The 21,999-nt window shown below is 37.4% G+C and overlaps 2 non-coding genes across 2 annotated transcripts; both read right to left on the reverse strand.

The window, feature by feature from the left end:
- Positions 1-14,526: 14,526 nt before the first annotated feature.
- On the reverse strand, positions 14,527-14,598 carry Trnae-cuc. The gene has a single exon. It is a non-coding gene; the product is annotated as a tRNA-Glu (tRNA).
- Positions 14,599-20,055: 5,457 nt separating this feature from the next.
- Trnag-gcc lies at positions 20,056-20,126 on the reverse strand. Its single transcript has one exon. It is a non-coding gene; the product is annotated as a tRNA-Gly (tRNA).
- Positions 20,127-21,999: the final 1,873 nt, after the last annotated feature.

Consider the following 21,999-nt stretch of genomic DNA (forward strand, 5'->3'; position numbering starts at 1 on the left):
TACGAAAAATCAGAGGTGTACCGCGGGGCACAATACTCGGTCCACCGCAGAAGATTTACTACTAAAATGTATAGGGTACCTAGTACCTACATACACGCTACAGTAATAAACAAGTCAAGCTATAACAAAAGCGTAAAATATCACAGCATATCACGCGATGTGAGCAGAACCTTATAGTAATAAATTGGCTGTAACGCATATCGAGTACGGATTGGATAGGTAGTTCACCAAACGACAAAGTTATTCCAACTTATTGTATTGATTTGTAGTCTGTTGTGATTGTAGAAAGCTGATTTATATCTTGAGAAATTAGGAAAGGATTTAAGAGTAGCTTATCCTCCGCCTTTTATGTTTTCATCTTGCGTTGGGTTAAGCTCAGCTTAGCAAATAAATTGTATTGTGGTAGAGTCATGGTGTCTTAGTGATTATCCAAAGATTATGTTGCAGTAATTCTACCTTTACCATCAATGAAAATGCAAATAGCGATCGTCAAAACCATTCCCTATATTGCTCTGTGCAAACATTATGAGCCTATTTGTATAGCCCTACTATTTAAAACGAAGCCTTCCATGTGTTCAGAGTTCTGATATTTTTACAATGTCTGTTTTGTTTTTGATGTTTTCGACTCTTTAACCATTCTCCTGGGATCCGATTCTCCTAATTTTACTTAAGCGACATACATGATTCACATTCGACTGAGTTTCAATCCCGACTCAATTACGATTGAAGCGTATGTGGCATTCCGCTGTTTTTTTGAAATAAACGTTTTTACCTTTTCTGTCATTCAATAATGAATGATTTTGTCTGCAAATGATTTACGATTGCAATATGATTGTAGAGCAAACTACCGTCATCATCCTCCTTGCTTTTTCCCAACTATGTTGGGGTCTGCTTCCAGTCTAACCGGATTCAGCTGAGTACCAGTGCTTTACAAGAAGCGACTGCCTATCTAACCTCCTCAACCCAGTTACCCGGGCATACCCCTTGGTTAGACTGGTGTCAGACTTACTGGCTTCTGACTACCCGTAACGACTGCCAAGGATGTTCAATGACAACCGGGAGCTACAGTTTAATGTACCATCTGAAACACAGTCAATCAGGTGTCTAAGATATACTTAGAAAGTACATACAAACTTAGAAAAGTTGCATTGGTACTTGCCTGACCTGGGATCGAACCCGCGCCCTCATACTCGAGAGGTTGGTTCTTTGCCCACTAGGCCACCACGACTTTTTTTTTTGTAGAGCAAACTACCGTATATACCAAAACCACCAAAATAGCAGACCAATCGCAAATCAATCGAATGTCGTTGGAATACGATTGGTCTTATAATTATTAAGGCGACGAATTGGTCAACAATAATTCCATAACCGGCACGCGCATCTAAGGCGCCAAAAGGGGTCGGAGCGTCTGAGCGGGGCGAGGATAACAATACGCGCGCTAGCTTATAACTAAAAGTCGTAAGCGACAAAATGGTTTTGTAATTTTATTACTTAGAAATGATAATTTGATAAAAAATCCTTCTACAATTTTAAAGAGTATGTATATACTCAACTACTAAAAAAGTTAAGAGGCTTAAATCGGTCCCGTTTGCCCATAATATGTGAATCTCTTTTTAAAAAGAAGTATGTTTGATATATTTTTCTCTGTTATAAAAGTTACCTAATCATGTTTCTACGTCTAACAAAATAAGGTTTTTATCATGAACTTTCAGGTAACCAAGTTGTATTTTGATCCGTTTTGTATTTACTGAGAAAAATTGAGATCCTTGGCGCCAAAAATTCCAATTCGTCCTCTTAAATCCAAAATCTCCAAAAAATCCAGCCTGAAATCCATGGGGTATAGGAGCTATATCATATTTTCACAAAAATAGGTTATGTTGAATTTATGTTGATTTTAAGATTATTTACATCAAGACACATAAAAAACAAGGTATACTAACATTTTACAAGCCAATAGTAATATCACCATAGTTACAGAGTTTGCCTGGTGATTAAAAGATCTTGATTTTGACCCCTACCCATTGCACTATTGACATGAACCACTCCAGAAACGTTTAAACACCGACCTTATCTACTTGGAAAGGTTTCCCAGCTATGCGCAACCTTCATAACTGGCAAAGCTTAATAATAAAAAAACTATTATTAGGTACATCGGCCCAGAAGTCAGTGTTTTTATAGAGTCAGTTTTTTTGGCTCTTTAGTGACAAGTGAAAGTTCTCGTTAATACGAATAATATGTATAAGCTCAAACACGAGGTAGTCTACATATTCAGTCATCGAGTTCTCTCGATCTTCTCTGCTCTCCATCATCAAGTCATCTTTAAACCTCCACTCTTGTTTAGTGCTAATATAGACATATAGCTGAGTGTGAAGTTTTTATATGCACGCCTACAACTTTCGTAAGTTGCCCTCGATTTCTCAAGGTTTCCATCTTCAGATCCTGACCTGATGACTTCCAGATGGGAACATCTGGAAAGTTCAGATGTTCCCATATCAAACAAAAAAATAATTTTGCAAATCCCAAACATCTAAAGAACAGCAAACAGTAAAGGCAAACTTTTTCATAATCTAAATTCTTGATCGAAAAACCGTTATAAAAAGAGAACCCCACGGTTTTCGGATGTTATGAAATACTTTTTTTAATCCACACATTATACTGAATCCAATGATACATGCGAGGTTTCTGTCGACTCTGGGTTTTTTTTTGGCCATCTCCTTTATTTACGCTTTTCGCGAAGTAAAGGTAACCACGGACCTACCAACAGCTCTAAGTACGTACTACGCGTATGCGCACTCCTGGTTCAGCTACGGCATCATCATGTGGGGAAACAGCACCGACGCACCATCACTCTTCATTCTACAAAAGAAACTAATCCGCATACTAACATACATAGAACAAACAGACAGCTGCAAACCATATTTCCAAAAACACAAAATACGCACATTACCATGCATCTACATATTAGAAATATGTAAATTCGTTAGGAGATACTCAAACTTCTTTACCAAACGCGGAGACAAACACACCAATAGATCACTGAGACACAAAAATATGCTGATGCTACCTACCTCCAACATGACACTACACTCCAACAGCCCCTACGTGATGTGCATCAAAATATACAATAAATTGCCCAACAAAATCAAGGACGAAACAAGTGACACAAAGTTTATGAACATCCTAAAACAAATTTTAATAAAAAAAGCATACTATACAATCAACGAGTATATCACCGATAAAGAAATAACTTAAAATTAAATAAAAGCAACATATAAAGAAAAATAACTATAAAACGAAGTTATGCTACACAAAAATATACGCAATATTATAATATAAATAAATACTTAAATAATATACTAAATACTAAATACTATTGATATGATATGATATATTAGTAGCAGAATGCCCGATATGGTTAAAACTGCTATTGCGATCATTATTGCGATTCAATTAACTTAGGAGAATCGGGCCCCTGCCCTTATCCCAGTTTAACTTGGGATCGGCTTAACGTCTACCATACTCTTCTATCTGAGGTCATAATCGTGTAAGTACCTAACATCAGAACTAAGCACCATATTCATCATGACAGTCACTCTTTAAATTAGAGTAGGTAACACTAGAGTTTACATTACCGATAGTATTTATTTGCCCAATTTGAAAGGTATTTGGGTCGCTACAAATGTTTGCTTGCAATACAATGTTATCAGCTGATAACATAGTACTTATTGCTACTTAAAGTCAGTCTCAGTCTCAGTATCAGTCTGGCTGGCGCCATAACGCTTGATGTCAGGTTGTCAACCTAATTTAGTAATTCGCACATGACATGTTTGCAAAGCGTTAGAAAATGTCTTTTTCAAAGGTGATTGCAAACTAGGACATTGTCAGATAAAGTTTTATTGTAACAGCGAAACAATATAGTAGGTGTTGACAATGCTAGTGAAAATGAATGTCACTGGTTTAAGGTAAGCGTCCACAGGCACGCATCGCAAGTATCGGACGCATCGCACGTAACAGATTTTATCTTGCCTTGTATAAGAATTCATACAACTGCGTCCACTGATCCGCATCGTAAGGACGACTCAGGTACATAGCTATTTAGCTATGCTATAATGCGATACGTCCGATACATGCGATGCGGGCCTGTGGACGCTTAACTTTAGAGCATTGAAATAGAACTGTAAAATATAAAGAGTGGCTTTTGTAATTTCAATGTTTTGTGTTACCCAGCACTTAATTGATGCAAGATATTCGATCGCAATCGCATAGGTTTGGATTTTATCAACAAAAATAAAACTTCCAACAGTAGCTCAAATAAATCTCATATTATAACAATATTAAAAGAAACCTTCAATTCATTTGTCTTCATATTTTATTCTTGGTGTCTATTAACACACATTACAAAACCCAAAACGACCATCACCATAAATGATTATAGGAATATTTTTAATTTGACAACGTTATTAAGATTCTTTTATTTCTCATCCCGATACGCTTCGGTGTAGACTGGAGTAATCTATTTTTCTAGTGCTGCCCTCTAGCTAGACCACCTGCTGAGATTTTAATTGGAAATTGGCCCTCTCTATTTGTAATGCTCACAGCCGTATATCGCCACGGTGGGTGGTCACCCTATGTTTCTGGTCCTTTAAGAGAGTTTTTAAGACCGATATTGTGTTCGCGTACCTTTATGCGTTATGTAAATTGTTCCTCATTTGTTTATGTTATACTCCGGAATAATTATGGTATTCCTTTAGTACGGAAAATACATGAAGGGATTAATGTAAATTATGCTGAGTAAAATGTTGGACAAACAAATGTTTTATAACTGAAAAAAAGGGACTTTCCTTTTAATAAAGATTCTTAAAAAATCTATTTTTATAAAATTTCCTTTTTGATTCAGCACGCTGCGGAAGTCGACAATGCCTGTAGGTATATTAAGTTTATTAAAACAGGTTTTAACGTGTTTTATAGTTGAATTATTTAATGAAAAATCTCAGTTTAAAAATTGTATTATCTTTATTATTGTATCTAGCCTTGGGCAAAAGGGATGCTAGCCTGTTTGTTGTGTGTCTACTAACGTGATTACTGGTCGTGCCCTTAGGCTTATAGGCATGGATATTCCCTTTACTCAAGTTGCTATTACTCCTGCAATTTAATAAAATGGTTCATTTACAACCATTCGTTTCTCGAGATTGCGTAAATGTGCATCGGTTAGTGTTAAAAAAATACCCTGAGCGTTTCGAGTTTAGTACGTGCATTTGTAACGAGACGAGATTAATAAAAATAGTCTTATTATTTAAAATTGTGTGCTGTTGATAATAAAGTCAGACTTTAAAATAAATCTTTAAAAAATAATACCTCTGTATCTACCTGTCTTCCAGTCTATATGGATGCAGCTAAGCTGAGCCTTTTAGCCCGGCAACTCCCTTGGTAAGACTGGTTGTCAAACTCTCTAACAGAATCTGGTTACCCAAATCACCAAATTTAATGTGCCTAAGGTTCATTCTGAGCAATGTCTACATACAGTGATACAATAGGGCCTCCGAGAATCTCATTTTGACCTTTCAACGTTATGTCATGATCATTTTTGGCATAACTTGGTATTGATATTTGTTTACGATTTTATTCAATGATGATATCATTAATGTGATATTTATTTAGATGTTATGTGAACATTTTGATGTTTTATTTATTAAATAACTGTTAATCTATGGTGACATTGACCGTGCTTAACCCTGTTGCCTCAAATCATATCACATACTGTGATACCTTGTATGTGATGATCAATCATCACTCATTATTTTATTTAGCTCATTTTTTATTTAGCCTATGCTGTCCCACTGCTGAGCAAAGACCTCCCCCAAAGCCTTCCATGTTTCTCTATCGGTCGCTGTTTGTGGCAGGTCATTGACCCAGCTTTTTTTTATCCAGATCCATTTCACTACTACATTATCTTATCCTTAACCTTAACCAACTCGATTAACATAGACTTAATTTTTCTGGGTAACTTAGGTATTGACTTTAGAATACGGGTGAAAGCGGGAGAAAAACTAGTTAGAAATTAAGTACCTAAAAGATCACTTTGACTTCGACAGGTGAAACCGCGGGACATAGGTAACCTAGTTCTTAAAATAACAAGCCAACAAATATCCTGCTTGTCGCAAGAAAAGCGAAGGTATGATCATATCTTGTACAGTCAAGGTTATTTCTTAGATAATTTATTTATAGAACCTATGGTTAGTACGTAATAAGGTACTGTTAACCGCATACCTATTAATACAATAAAAAAATAATGGTTTTTGTTTGCAAACAATATTGCTTTTAGTATCTTTTTTCAGTTTCCTATTTAAAACATCTTTATCATTTACAGGCTTCTTTATTGTGCTGCTGTAGGGCACACTATTTTCTCTCAAAGAAGGAATGAGTGTTAATAACCTCGCGTACTCGACGTGCATTTGGTAGTTCTCCAAGTTCTCAATGTTGTAACTCCAGGTTTCCTAGACAAATCCAGCAAAGTCACCAAATGACCAAAATGAACGACGTAAGCTTACTATTGAACCCAAATGTACCTTTCCAACACAATCACGGTGACGTAATATTTAATTTTAATCTGTCTGTGTGTTAACTTGGGTAACGATTAGCCATTCTTCCGCATTCGGTGAATCGAGACGGATGACTGAATTTGTACAAAAAGTTACAATTCGGACGCAAACTAGTACCTTCCAATTTAATGTCTCTGTTGTCATGGCAACAAGTTTTTTTGGTTTCCTAATGTGGTATGTTTTTTTTACATATATTTTTACTTATTATAATTGTGCCTGCGTATGGGAGCAAACAGCGGCAAAATTATTTGACGAGAACTACGCAAACTACAATCGATCGTTAAAATTCAAATTAAATGAAACCTATGACCCAACAACACACTATAAAATAAATAATTAATGAAAATGACTAACACTTAATTAACGGGTTAAAGTCAAAAGAACATGCCTATTAATTAGGTAGTCTCACCACGTTTGACTTTAATATGTTGAATGAATATAGATGATATTCTAGGTAATCAGGACTAGACTGATAAGGCAATACTTAGTTAACTATCTGGTATCTACTATACGAGATAGTCGTATGTAAGGCCAGCCACATGTTCTTCCTTGTATCACATGAGAATTTACTCATTGTGCCTTTACCTTTTTACACTTTGTAATTTAGGGTTACGTATCCGAAGGTGTAAAACGGAATCCTGTTACAAAAAATTCGCTTCGTAATTTGCTAAATTTTGTTTATGTTGTACTAGCTTCCGCAGTGTTCGGTTATATCGCGTTTCCAAGAGAATTCTTCAAAAGTCCGGGATAAAAACTGCTCTTGTGTTGGATGTTCTATCTCAAGTTTAACTCTATCTCTGTACCAAATTTTATTAAAATCAGTTCCGTGGTTTAGCCGTGAAAGCGTAAGTGTGCGTCCACATCTGGCGAATGCGCCGCGAATGCGCAGCACGCGAGCCGATCGCGAGCTGTCCGCGAGCTGCGCGCGTGCAGTCACTGCAATAGTTCGGTGCGCCTCTTTAGCGCAACTCACGCAAGGCTCGTATAGAGCGCGCGAGCGGCGCGCGATCTGCGCGCAATCAGTTCTTGCCCTTACAGTTCCGTATATTGGCTCAGTACTATCGAAGATGGCAGACGTCGCGCGCCGCCTGCGCGCCGCTCGCGTGCGGCGCTTAGGTCGCGCGCGAGCTGCGCGCGGGCGGTGCAGAAGCGGCGCACGAACAAAAATGCACGCGCGCAGCTCGCGGACAGCTCGCGATCGGCTCGCGTGCTGCGCATTCGCGGCGCATTCGCCAGATGTGGACGCACCCTAACAGACAGACCGACAGAGTTATTTCCGCATTTCATCCTCCGAGCCTTTTCCCAATCATGCTAGAGGCCGGCCTCCAGTCTAACCGGATTCAGCTGAGTGCCACTGCTTTTCAAGAAGCGTCTGCCTATCTGACCTCCTCAACCCAGTTGCCCGGGCAACCCGATACCCCTTGGTTAGACTGGTGTCAGACTTACTGGCTTCTGACTACCCGTAACGACTGCCAGGGATGTACAATGACAGCCGGGACCTACAGTGTAACGTGCCATCCGAAACACAGCCAATGGTGTCTAAGATATACTTAGAAAGTGTATACAAACTTAGAAAAGTTGCATTGGTACTTGCCTGAACTGGGATCGAACCCGCGCCCTCATACTTGAGCTAAATCCTAACTAATATTATAAATGTGAAAGTAACTCTGTCTGTCTGTCTTTCTGTTTGTGTCTTTTCTGCACGCCTAAACTACTCAACCGATTTGTGTGAAATTTGCTACAGACATAGTTTGGAACTTGAGAAAGGACATGGGATAGATTTTATTACAAAAAAAAAATATTCCGGACATATAGCGCCATCTATTGATCAAACCAAAAATCTGCCGGAAGTCACTATTCCACGCGAACGAAGTCGCGGGCAAAAGCTAGCCCTATCATGAAACCCAGATACGGGATCAAAGGCGTTCTAGCTCCAATCATAATCCCACCCCAAAAGGACACCGATTTTTCGTCTTGCTGAACTGTGGAACGAAAAATCGGTTCAGCGAAAAATCGGTGTCAGTTCTTTGTCTTTCACGGTCGCCTGGTCTTTTTCAGACACGGACACGTCGGTTATCTGGATGAGAGCTGATTGAGGATTCGTCAACGAACAGACATTTTTCTCAATTATTTTCGTCCTCACCTTCTTCATTTTGCCGAAGTTGCCGAAGCTCACTGCAATCTTCGTTGTTGACGTTGCCGGGAATTGAGCGGAGCTCGCCAAGACCTCCGAGCTCGTAATCCAGCCTGGTGCAAGCAATTGCGAACGGTCTGCGTGCTTCAAGCCCAGAGGCGGCCCTGACTTCTGCTTTTATTTTAGTGGCATTGATTGTTGAATCACGGGCTGCCAGCAATCTAATATAGCGCTTTTGGGCAGCTGACAAAATCTAAAAAAAACAAATTCCGTGATACCTCTGCAACGTAGCCATCATACAGGATTGGGATATCCTATTTGTGTGTATTTTAACTCTCTAACTATCACGGCTCATGAGATTCAGCCTGGTGACAGACGGACGGACGGACGGACGGACGGATGGACGGACAGAGGAGCGAAAACAATAGGGTCCCGTTTTACCCTTTGGGTACGGAACCCTAAAAACAGCTCAGTTAATTTACCTCTAAAAGGAAAACAGCATTAAAAGATAACACAATCTTATTATTTAAAGCCCCCATCTGATATAACTGTAGTTTAAATCTTGCTTAATCTGTGGTTAAACTATGGTATAATTGCGGTGGCTAATTAGTGTTTCCTGTATAATAGTGAGCCACCTGCCGTATACTAATGGCTACTTGTATTACCTGCAGCTTGTTAACAAAGACCGGGTTACTTTGACTGCGCCTACGCCGCACTTCAGCTGTTATTGTCCCTGGATGGCGAGCTGATACCTGTGTAGGTCGATGACCTTTTGACATGTGTTTAAAATCACTGGCTGGTTAGAAATAATAGGAACTACAGCTGCCTTTTCTATTTGTCAAATTATTTTGAAAATCGAATGAGGCGTTCCAGAAATATAGGTACGACAGGAAAAATAAAACCGCTGCAAAAACAAAAGTTCCAGACCATGTTTAATAGATGATTTGTAGGAAAAACCCCTGAGCCCTAAAATTGATAATTTAACCTTTCAGCAATTTTGCTTTATACTCATATCCTAATAGTACAATTTACTTTTTTTGTGAAATTGCTAGTTGATATAACCGAGTACGCTAGCATGCCCAGAGGGACTCCTCAAATTATATTTCGTTCTATCTCGTATGAAGTTACAGCCTTTTGGTTTCTTTGGGACCTGTGTATTATCGTACCTCCACAATTTTCTTTACAGTGCTCTAATTTAGAAAGTACATTCTTAAATTCTAGGCTTATTTATTCTGTTCACGTCGATATTTTTGAAATACTACAGGTAAGTTACTACTTTAACAGAAGGTACAGTATCTGTCTATACTAATAGTACAAAAGCGGTGGAGAGTTTGTTTGTTTTAAGTCGCTTATTTCAGAAACTACCTACTGATCCGATTTGAAAAATTCTGCCAGTGTTAGATAATGCATTTATCGAAATTTTATCAGGATCTGTGAAGTAATTCTTGTAACTCTTGGGACGAAGGTGAAACCACTGAAAGTGCTAAGATCTACAGCATTTAGCAAGTCCATTATCAAATTGGCTCCGTCTTGTTTATATTTGTACCTAAAACGTTCTTAAGACTTTCCTCATGTCAGGGGCCGACAGAAAAAACATTAGAGTAAATAAAAACCGTATGCATAAAAACGTCTATTATTTTAATACTTACATGTCATTTATCATAACTTAGCATTTACCTGATAACTCAAGTCTTCAAGTTCGTCGCACTTAGTCGGTGTTTCGCTAATGCCTATGTGTTTTGTACATATTTATAACAAGTCTTAGATACATACAGCTCTAACAAGACAAAACCTTGGAATTGTAAGTAGTTAAAGCAAATGTTTGCAGTCTCTGAAGTGGGAAAATGTAGCAAGCGAACTTGAGCCTTATCGTTTAAAATTTAAAGTTCAAAATAGCTTTGTGAACACATCTTTCAAAGAAGACTGGAAAGAGGAACAGTCAAATAAAGAGCAATGTACTGTAAAAAGAGGTTTTTCATATTGTAATTAATGTATTTTTATTGTAATGAGTTTTCGTCACAGTCGTTTGAGGTTAGTGCGGTAGTTGGAATATCATTTACGTTAATGTCGTGTTAAAATGGCCCCTATTCTGTTTGGCGGTCAGATGCAATACACATAGTTAAGGCGCGGCTCCACCGCAGTGCACGCTGTGCACGGACACGCGGCGCATTTTAGCTGCGTGTATTCATTTGTTTGACAACGTGGGTCTACGTTTCCACTGAAGTACACGAATATGACCCACGACTATGTATAGCGTGGCACGGCGCACGGGTAGACCCACGCTGACAGCGTTGAGCTACGTAACCGCTTACAACAACTGCTCTGCGATAACCGAGCTGTACATAGTCGTGGGTCTTATTCGTGTACTCCGGTGGAAACGTAGACCCACGTTGACAGCGTTGAGCTATGTAACCGCCTATTCGAACAAGCCACGCGTGTATCAATGACGTCAATTCATGCGTAGCCTCTCCGTGGGTTGCAGTGGACGCAACCACATACATTTTCTTACAAAGCGAAGCTTAATACACGTGCGTAGCCTCTCCGTGCACCGCGGTGGAGCCGCGCCTTTAGTATACAAGTACTTACACTATTTACGACTGGTTGCTAAGCGAGGGATGTTAGAGGCTTATGTTGATTTCTACCACTAGGTAGAAATCAACAACAACAAACAGAAATTCACAAATGTTACCAAAAATAATATCTGTCGTTTAAGCTGAAATGTCCACATTCACACACTTTGCTTATGTTCATCGAACTCTTTAGATACTAAAGGGTTAAGGAATAAAATGAAAAATCTATACAAAAAATATCGATTTCATCACACTACGTTACACATACACTGTGTTATACATACTGAATTAGATTAGATTGTTCTTTATTGTACACCAAGAAAATTAACAACACAGGAAATCACAACACACAAAGAATAGTACGATTGACGGTATTATCGCTAAACAGCCAATATTCCAAATCACCTGAAATTAAATAAAACCTGAAATATCTGGGAATGAAAACCAGCATTTCTTTAAAACTGAATCCAATTGAATTGGAGATAAATGAAATGAATTTGATGATTATGTAACAGAGACAGGAAGAGCCATACCAACACCATAATCTTACCATTTATTACATGTAACATTTATATTGTATAATATAGGGAAATAAGATCATATCACGGTTATCTTAGCATGCGAGTATACTTACCAGTGTGTAACGAATTGCTTAGAGAGCTGTCATTTCTCTCCTCAACCACTTATCATTGAGATCATCACAACTCGAGCTAGTTAAACGGTATATTATGCTTGTTAGAGGGTATCATATTTGATGGGGATTTTTCTTTACTACATTCAGGAAAATTCTGGAACAAGTTGTATCCATAGAAGTTTTTTGACGTCATTGTTTCAACTGAAAGAAGGCCTGGGGAAAGGTCTCAAAGTTCGTGACTTTGCTCGATCCGACCATCCATCTAGTGGTTTTTTTGTTTTTCGCGACAAAGTTATAGAACTGTAGCAAAAATCCACCGTACGTGCAGAGGCGTTAAGCGATATGCATCGTCCCGTTCGTTCCTTCAGCATCTCAAGGAAACACTCCCAACAGTTGGATAGGAAGTAGCTCATAAGCTCAGGAGCGCTCAGTAGTGGCGAGTGGAGTCAAACAAATAATATTTATGGAAAAGAAAAAAAAACGTTTATATTTACACTCAAGTATGGCTCACTCGCTTTCGTGAGATAAAATATCTATGCATAGACGATTGCAGCTGTTATTCCTAGTTTTCTAGCCAAGTAAAATTAAATTCTCTTGTATAAAATATCTATGATGCAACTTAGTTACAAGATTTATCGAAGACTGGTTGTCTTCATCCAGCTGCCATTTTAATCTATTATGTGCAATGACAATAATAAATGTGAAAGAGCTTGTATGTTGTGTTACACTGCAATATCTATTGTTTGGTTTACATTATTGATCGCACACGTTTGTGAGTCGCAAACAATCAATCATTGAGATAAAGAGGTCTTTATTTTGATATTAGATATTTATTGTACACCTTTTATATTACTTATCTACTAGCTACTAAGTTTAAGTCGCGTCGTAAAGGGAACAACAACCGCAAACAGATAAATAGTGGGCAAGGTGTGTTATTACACATTACCAAGTCCCGTCAAAATCGGTCCAGTCATTTCAAAGATTAGCCGGAACAAACAGATTCCAAATCAATTTTACCGTACACAACACTATGTCTCATTAGATTTATAGTTTCAAAAGAACTTTCATTCTCTTTTATCTTGAAGCACTAGATCTTAAAAAAAAACTATGCATAACGTGTCAAAATGATGCTAAGCGTAGACTAGTTTGCACAACGCACGCGCCGCTGACGTTCTCTTTTCAAACAATGGAATTAACGCTCGCATAGTTTTTGTCACAGTGAAACGGAGCGAAAAATTTTCTCTTTTAAAAAAGTACATGTGTGTCTGTGGTAATTAGAGTTAACAGAGATGCTTGGATTTCATCCGAGCAATTTTATTTTCCGTAGTTATTTATTAACTTTCTTAGAAAGCAGTTATTATGAATCAAAACTGTATTAGGATTACGTTTTTAGTTGTCAAGTAATTAATAAGTTTGTGTTGTTTGAGTGCCAAAAACAAGACAGAAAACATTTTGAGGACTTGTCTTTGCGTAAAATATGTTTAAAATCTGCTGCCGCCAGAGGAAATACATGGGCTTTATCCTACATCCTACACGGACATCTGGGTAAAAGGCAGTTCCTCGATAAATGGACGATTTCTGATGCAACAAGGAGTTTTTCAAATCAGATCAGTGCTTCCTGAGATCATAGTGTTCAAGCCAACAAAAACCCTCACTCATCAGTATAATATTAGTAAGATAACAGCAATTGTGTGTAGTCTTGTTAAATTACTCTATACAAGTTATGTCCACAGAAACGAATTCACTGACCCATGACCGCGTAATTTTTCCCCAGTTTGGGTTGCACGGGAAAATAAAAGCACTCCCAAATAACTATAGTTTAACGGAAACGAAAAAAGTAATAAATCAGTTTTTTACCAGTTAATAGAACATTTAATTTGTACTTTAACTGTAGTTATACACCCTTATGTTACCCTGTTAACCGTGGTTTAACTTCCTGGTCAGCGGTGGGTAACGGACCGTTTCGCCAAGTCAGGTAGAACCGATCTACTTGGAACTGTTGATTGTTTTAAGTTTCTAAACGATGTTTTTTGCAGTAACTGTTGTTATGTACTTTTACTAACAGACTCTCAAGGCTTTGTTTTATAGAATGGATCGATTCGGTATTGTTTTTGTATGAATCGGTTTTGCATCGAAAAGGGGTTAGTGAAAAACTCGATTCTAATTGTCTTGATCTTTGTAGTAGCTAAAGAATTCACTGCTGGGCTAGTAATCGCGTGTTTGACTACTCCACGGAAAAAAATGTACCGGGTTTAAGTATTTGTTACATTTTTTTTTAATGCAGTTCATTTGTTTTAGCAGAAGAAGGTACGCAGATACGCATTTTAATGTAGGTAATTAACAATTTATCAAAGAATGATAATTTTATTCATCAATGTGATTCAAATGCTAATTTACGTTTTAGAGGTTATTCGCCAGTCTAAGATTAGACGAAGAATAAATTAATAACAATAATGCCGCAAGAAATAATACTTACATTAATGTTTTATCTTCTTTTAATTTTTTTTTTAATTACAATAAAAAAAATGAGGAAACTGAGAGAATGAGGAATTATATGAACAGGTAGTAGAACGAAATGATAAAAGGATATTCCGATACCGGGAATCGAACCCGAGCCTCCTGGGTGAGAGCCAGGTATCCTAGCCACTAGACCATATCGGATGATGGATGAGTAAGTCAAATAGTCTCTCCAGTTGTAAGTCAAATAGTCTCTCCAGCATGTGGTGATTAGCGGTCATTCCTTCTCTATATTATGCAGTGGTTGATGATATTGTAAGAGAAACGTCAAAGTCGTGGTGGCCTAGTGGGCGAACCAACCTCTTGACTATGGAATGCAACTTTTCTAAGTTTGTATGTAGACACCAATGTCGTCGGATGGCACGATAAACTGTAGGTCCCGGATGTCATTGAACATCCTTGGCAGTCGTTGCGGGTAGTCAAAAGCCAGTAAGTCTGATACCAGTCTAACCAACTAAAGGGGTATTGGGTTGCCCGGGTAACTGGGTTGAAGGGGTCAGATAGGGCAGTCGCTACTTGTAAAGCACTGGTACTCAGCTGAATCCGGTTAGACTGGAAGCCGACCCCAACATAGCTGGGAAAAAGGCTCGGAGGATGATGTTCGTAGGTAATTTTAGTATCAACAGAATTAGTTAAGTTACATTTTCTTCAACTCAATCACCAGTTAGTGTGACATGTTCATATTGCGATGATTTATCATTGGTTAAATGTGTTCCAGTTAATTTTAACTGCCCTGTAACGTTTCCTAGTGACCTAAATGAGTTGTCACTACTATATAACAGAATTAGACTGTTTGACCGTGTGCGGCGGGGTGACAATGGTTTGGTTTTAAAATAGGATACTATAGCTTTCATTGAGATTCATCAGTCCATACCTATAGTTAACTTTGCAATTCTGAAGTTAACCATTTCTTACGCATTTGTTCTTTGATTTGTGGTTTTTCTTGTCCAAAGCTGGCTACAAAACACTACCTTACTCGAAGAAGGCGTCAAATGGCAAACTAAAGAAAGATTCATAACCTATAATATATGTGGCACCATATCATTAAAGTTGTCTACAAAAGGTCACGTTCGCCTGCCAAAAATCCGGGACTCTGTAGTCCCGTGACAAAATAATAATCATTTAGTAGCTTCATCATCATTTCAAGGTATCAGGCTTTTTTAACACTTTTATTGTCAGTCGTACTATTCATGGCGTTGTACCTGTGTTTTTTTCGTGAAGTCTCTGATCAGGACTGTCCACGATTACCAGTATCTCATGGTCATCACAATCATGATCTAAGTGTATATTATTCACCTGAACGAGTGCGTGGGATGTTGCAGCGACCTATTACCCTATTATAAGTGCACTATTTTGGTTTACTTACATTTAATTTCGAACATATAATAATTTATTTGCTTGTTCCTGGAATTTCAAGGATATTTTTGGATGACACACGTGTATTCTTAGATTTATGAGTGCAGCTTTATGCAGGCAAAGTAGTGATAAAACAGTTGTTTTCTACAGATTTCACTGCATTAAAAAAACAAGTTGAAGTATAAGTAAAACATTGCACAACAACAATACATACTACACCTACTTTTCACAATTTTTTTTGGGCTTTACGGCACCTAACAATTGAGTTTGAGGAAACGCTTGAGGTAGATCAAACTATACTCTGCATTAGGTCGCTGCTTACCACGGTCACTTTATGGATGGGCAGCCATACAACTTCGAATAATATCAAAATTTCCATAAAACCTATATCAGTACACGTTCCATTACATGCAAATCATCGGCTCATCACGTGCTGACCTTATTGTCTTCAATTTAGTGAATTGGTGCGCCCACGTGCGCAAACGCAACACAGAATATTGACCAAAGTCTCTCTCCTTTTACGTAAATAACGTATTTTGTTTAGGATTCGACCTTTACTGATACTTTCATGTTTCTGTTGATTGATTTTGATTTTAATCTTGTAATATTGGTACGAAAAATGACTCCCGTGGCTAAACCACTGAATGGATTAGGTTATTTTTGTTGCAATTCGCCATAGAACATCATAAAGTACCTATATGTAATAGGATTTAATGTGATTAGGTACGACACACCAAATATAGTTAAAAAGTATAAGTGTAAAGTATTGGCAGTGCAATTTGTTATTGACACAGATCAGTGTTTCAGAATTGATTTTAGTTTTTAAAGATAGCCAATAGGTATCCCTATTTTTATCAATTCCACATATCTAATTAAAATTATTCTTTCATGGTAAAACTCATAGTATGCTTAGGTCCGTAATGAAGAAATGAAAATACTTTTTATTCTGGTGTGTAAATCAAGATCTTTACAAAACAAGCGGAACCACGGCCAAACACTTACTTTCGTGAATTAATATTTTTTGCAATTTTGAATAGCAAAGCAAATAATGTAATGAATACATAGATAGGTATATTTATTTACATATTTCATCACGTTTGGTCTATTTGATACAGAGTCCGTTGTTGCAACTTAAGCACACACCGTCACCGACCGTCAGTATAAAACTTTAGGGTTGCCACTAATGTATTTGTTAAAATTTATATTGGTTTATAATAATTACTAGCAACCCGCTCCGGTTTCGCACGGGATAACAATATTTCCCCACTATTTAATATACCTATTTCATTATACATTAAACCTTCCTCTTCAATCACTCTATCTATTAAAAAAAACGCGTAAAAATCGGTTGCGTAGTTCGAAGATTTAAGCGTACAAAGGATCATAGTGACAGAAAAAGCGACTTTATTTTTATACTATGTAGTGATGACGTTTGTCAAACTATAGGTACTTTGCTAGAAAGTATTTGTTAGCTATGAATTTTCACGTTAAATTAAACTGAACAGTTGTTTTAAGAAAAACTAACGTTTATGTTGTCGTTGAACTTGGGCCAAGTCTCATTGTAAGCTGACCTTTTACTCGACTGTCAAGAAAGGTCATGTCTTTGATAGATACTTCCTCAATCGTATAATTGCTGACACAATTTTTACCAATACAGACTTTTACCTTATCATACCTATTCTAATAATCGCCTACAAAACAGTATAAAACAAACCACTTATAACTTTAACCGTCTTACCACAAAAACTTTTAAACGTCAGTTTAATACTTGTCTAAAAATATGTCAGATTATGACGTTGACATATGGTTCATTTTGCAGCCACAATATTTTTAGACAAGTGTAAAACAGATGTTTAAGTTTTTGTAGTAAGGCCATAAATGTTTGTAATAACAAGATTGCCACTTCACAGGTCATACAATTTCAATGCCTATATAATACGCAATTTGCACGAACTCAAACGTCAAACATTGACGCGAGCTGTCAATTTAATGCCTGAGACATGACAGCTCAATTTGGGTACCGATTGGTAAATGCATAAACCATGGAGAACAAACTAGCGGATGTCCCATAACGGAAAATCTCTTAAGAAAGTAGCGCGCCAAAATGCGGGTGTGCGGGGGACGAGGAACGTTACTGTCTTCGCCCATAAACGCTTTTTTGGACCATACTAATTTTTGTAATACCTAAAATAGTTGACAGACGTCTCTCTCAAAGAGCTTATAGGTCTCGTTAGTTCATTCGTAACTGATCGTTTTAGTTATGCTCACCATACGTATTTGATCTAGAAGAAGGCGCCTGACCTACCTGCATTATGGCATCTCCGCTCATCTTTCCTTACTCCATGATATAAATCTGTTCAGATCAGCGGTGCTATGTTTGATTATATATGCCCTTTTAAGAACTTAACCAAGGATAGCGGAAGTAACAGTAAAAGGACTGTCTTTCAAATGAATGTTCAATACCTCTCAAATAACTTCAATGGTGTATCCTCAGATCTGTTACTTCTTGTGGCAAAATATTCTATCTCTCAGCTATGTCTATCAGTTGAGCCTCATACATTTCGTCGAATTCATATCCGGATATTAAGGAAACCGGTACCTATTATAAAATAATTAAGAGGCAACTGATGACAAACTAAAATTTTGTCCGGGTACAGGCCGTAGTTCATAAAGTAGTTTTATAGTCTTTGCCGTAGTTCAAATGGGACGCGGGTGAAACCGCGTAAAACAGCTAGTGCTATTAAAAGTGTGATTATTTCACTATGTATTTATATATGAAAACAGTTGTTTTTCAACACGCACGTCTGTTGCACCGGTGCAAATATACATAGCACGCACAAACAGGGATCCGGAACAACATTGTGAGTTGTGCAAATATTTGTTTCACGCGGGAATAAATACGCAACGCAACGAACAAACACGAAGCTTTGCTGTTATACCGAGTACTAGCCGTTTTGCCGCGGTTTCGCCCGCGTCCCGTGGTAACTACTGCCCGTACCGGGATAAAATATAGCCTGTTACTCGCAGATAATTTTGCTAAAATTCACCAGTGATGCCAATTCCGATATAAAAAGAATATAAAATAAATGAAAGTCTGCAGAGTTTTTTGTGACTACTTACTTGACATAAATATGCTTTTAATGATTATTATAAATTAAAATGTAATTAGCGAGGGTGCAAGTTTCCTGTGATTTTTTAAACATTGTTTTTTTTTTGTTGTAAAATTGTTTATAATTATTTCTAACATGAGTGAGCACCCTAACAAAATATAATATGCCTACTCAAGTCTACGAGGCATATGATATGATCGCTTAACGCTTCAATTATTATTATTGTAGCTATGTTCTTATTTAGCATTTTATGTACTGCTGACTAAATAAACTACCTACTTAATTAGTGTAAACAAATAATTGCTAATATTAATAGGCAGTTTGAATTTCCGCGACGTGATGAAAACTGTCTATTCGTCCCCTTTTTAGGGTTCCGTAGCCAAAATGGCAAAAACGGAACCCTTATAGTTTCGTCATGTCCGTCTGTCCGTCTGTCCGTCTGTCCGTCTGTCACAGCCGATTTACTCGGAAACTATAAGTACTACAGTGATGAAATTTGATGGGAATATGTGTTGTATGAACCGCTACAAAAATATGACACTAAATAGTAAAAAAAAGAATTGGGGGTGGGGCCCCCCATACATGTAACTGAGGGATGAAATTTTTTTTTTCGATGTACATACCCGTGTGGGGTATCAATGGAAAGGTCTTTTAAAATGATATAAAGTTTTCTAAAAAACATTTTTCTTAAAGTGAACGGTTTTTGAGATATCAGCTCTCAAAGTCGTAAAAAGTATGTCCCCCCCCTCTATTTTTATAACTACGGGGTATAAAATTCTAAAAAAAATAGAGGTGATGCATGCTAATTAACTCTTTCAACGATTTTTGGTTTGATCAAAGTATCTCTTATAGTTTTTGAGATAGGTTGATTTAACTGTAATTTACGGAACCCTTCGTGCACGAGTCCGACTCGCACTTGGCCGGTTTTTGTTTTACATTTTGTAAAATGTACTTTCTTTGTACACACATTTTTAGCTTACTCCGGGGAATGCCAGTTAAGGCGTTTTAAAATTTATGGAAGTATTTTGATGTTTCTAATATATAAGCAATATTAATATTATATTTATTGCATTTTCTCAATTTTAGATAAAGTATACAAATATATTTAAAAGAAAATAAAATGCAAAAAGAATCCTGCATCGGCCGGGAATCGAACCCGGGCCGCCCGCGTGGCAGGCGAGCATTCTACCACTGAACCACCGATGCTTGCTAAGAGTTCTGAAATTAACCATCAGTATCTCCAAGTTGTATTTATTTTCGTATTACAAGACACGTATGAATTTATAGCATACTAGCTTTTGCCCGCAACTTCGTTCGCGTGGAATAGTGACTACCAGCAGATTTTTGATTTGACCAATAGATGGCGCTATATGTCCGGAATAATTTTATTTTTTTTTGTAATAAAAACTATCCTATGTCCTTTCTCAAGTTTCAAACTATGTCTGTACTTACCAAATTTCACACAAATCGGTTCAGTAGTTTAGGCGTGAAGAAAAGACAGACAGACAGACAGACAGACAGAAAGACAGACAGACAGACAGACAGAGTTACTTTCGCATTTATAATATTAGTTTGGATTTGGATATATTTTTTTGTATTTCCAGATTTAAATAACAACTTAGAAGTGAATATTTCCCAATATTCTCTACAAAGGAATCACCACCTATCTACATAGGTACATACGAGTAGGCACATACAAACTGCAGTAAATATGCTTACACTGTAAGTACCTATGTAAAGTACAATAAACTTTACCCAAGTCAATATTTTTTTCACAAATTCGTGATCGTTGGCAATTGGCTGTAACGAGTTCTCGTGACCGGCCGAGCGTCGAACCTGTGACCACTAGCTTGCTTGTCACGTCAGAGTTAAATTGTTTCAGGTTATGGTTGTTTGTTTTGTCTTATTTATTATGTAGAAGTGACGTCATTGGATAGTCAGAAGCCAGTTAGTCTGACACCAGTCTAACCATTGGGCTGCCCGGATAACTGGGTTGAGGAGGTCAGATAGCCAGTCGCTTCTTGTAAAGCACTGGTACTCAGCTGAATCCGGTTAGAGTGGAAGCAGACCCCAGCATAGTTGGTAAAAAGGTTCGGAAGATGAAGTGACGTCATCGTCGGAGCCATTTTGATTTTCCATGCGATATTTTCCTATTTTTTTTTCAATTTATCACATACTTTACTTAATATGCACATTTCAATGGATGATGGATGAACTTCAATCAGATTTATGTCTATGGGATTTATGTTTGACTAGCTTCTGCCCGCGGCTTCGCCCGCGTCGATTTTGGTTATATCGCGTTTCCAAGGGAACTCTTCAAAAGTCTGGGATAAAAACTATCCTTTGTTCTTTCTCAAGGTCAACTCTATCCCTGTACCAAAAGTAAAAAAAAATCAGTTCAGTGGTTTAGACGTGAAAGCGTAACAGACAGACAGACACAGAGTTATTTTCGCATTTATAATATTAGTAGGGATTTGCTTTGTATTTCGAGTATAGATGAATCTAGTTACTTACCACTTAGCGGGAGTATAATAGGTACCTACTACCTTTAAAATTGATAAGATTGTCATGTTTGCAATTTTTTGCCAAGATTACGGCTGTCCTTTAATATTAACTAATACTAATACTGAACCTGTTCTTTTTGCATCTATTGATAAATATAAAAGTTTAGAGCACCTGTGAATTTGATAACATTATGTTAATTTTCAGATAAAATGACAGAAAAGCCTTCCATAATTTGTCTATAATATCAGAGTATTTTACGGTCATTGGCTTATTTGAACAGGTTCATAGGAGATGGTATATGTCTGTGTTTCTCAATCTGGTATCGTGACCCCTAGAGTTACATTATTATCATGAAGCATAGTAAAATGTGCCTCTAAGCTCTTATTACACGTAGTTGTGGGAAAAAGTTCAGTAAAAAAAATACATAATTACTGTCAGAAAATGCTGATATCTTTTCCATCTTAAACATTATTACTATTACCCCTTAACTTTTTGGAATTGCATAACTGCATGCTTAGTTATACATACGAATTTTGAATTAGTGTAGGTATGGAATGTATATTTGTCGACATAA

The sequence above is a fragment of the Helicoverpa zea genome, chromosome 6 (assembly GCF_022581195.2).
Source record: "Helicoverpa zea isolate HzStark_Cry1AcR chromosome 6, ilHelZeax1.1, whole genome shotgun sequence".
NCBI lineage: Eukaryota > Metazoa > Arthropoda > Insecta > Lepidoptera > Noctuidae > Helicoverpa > Helicoverpa zea.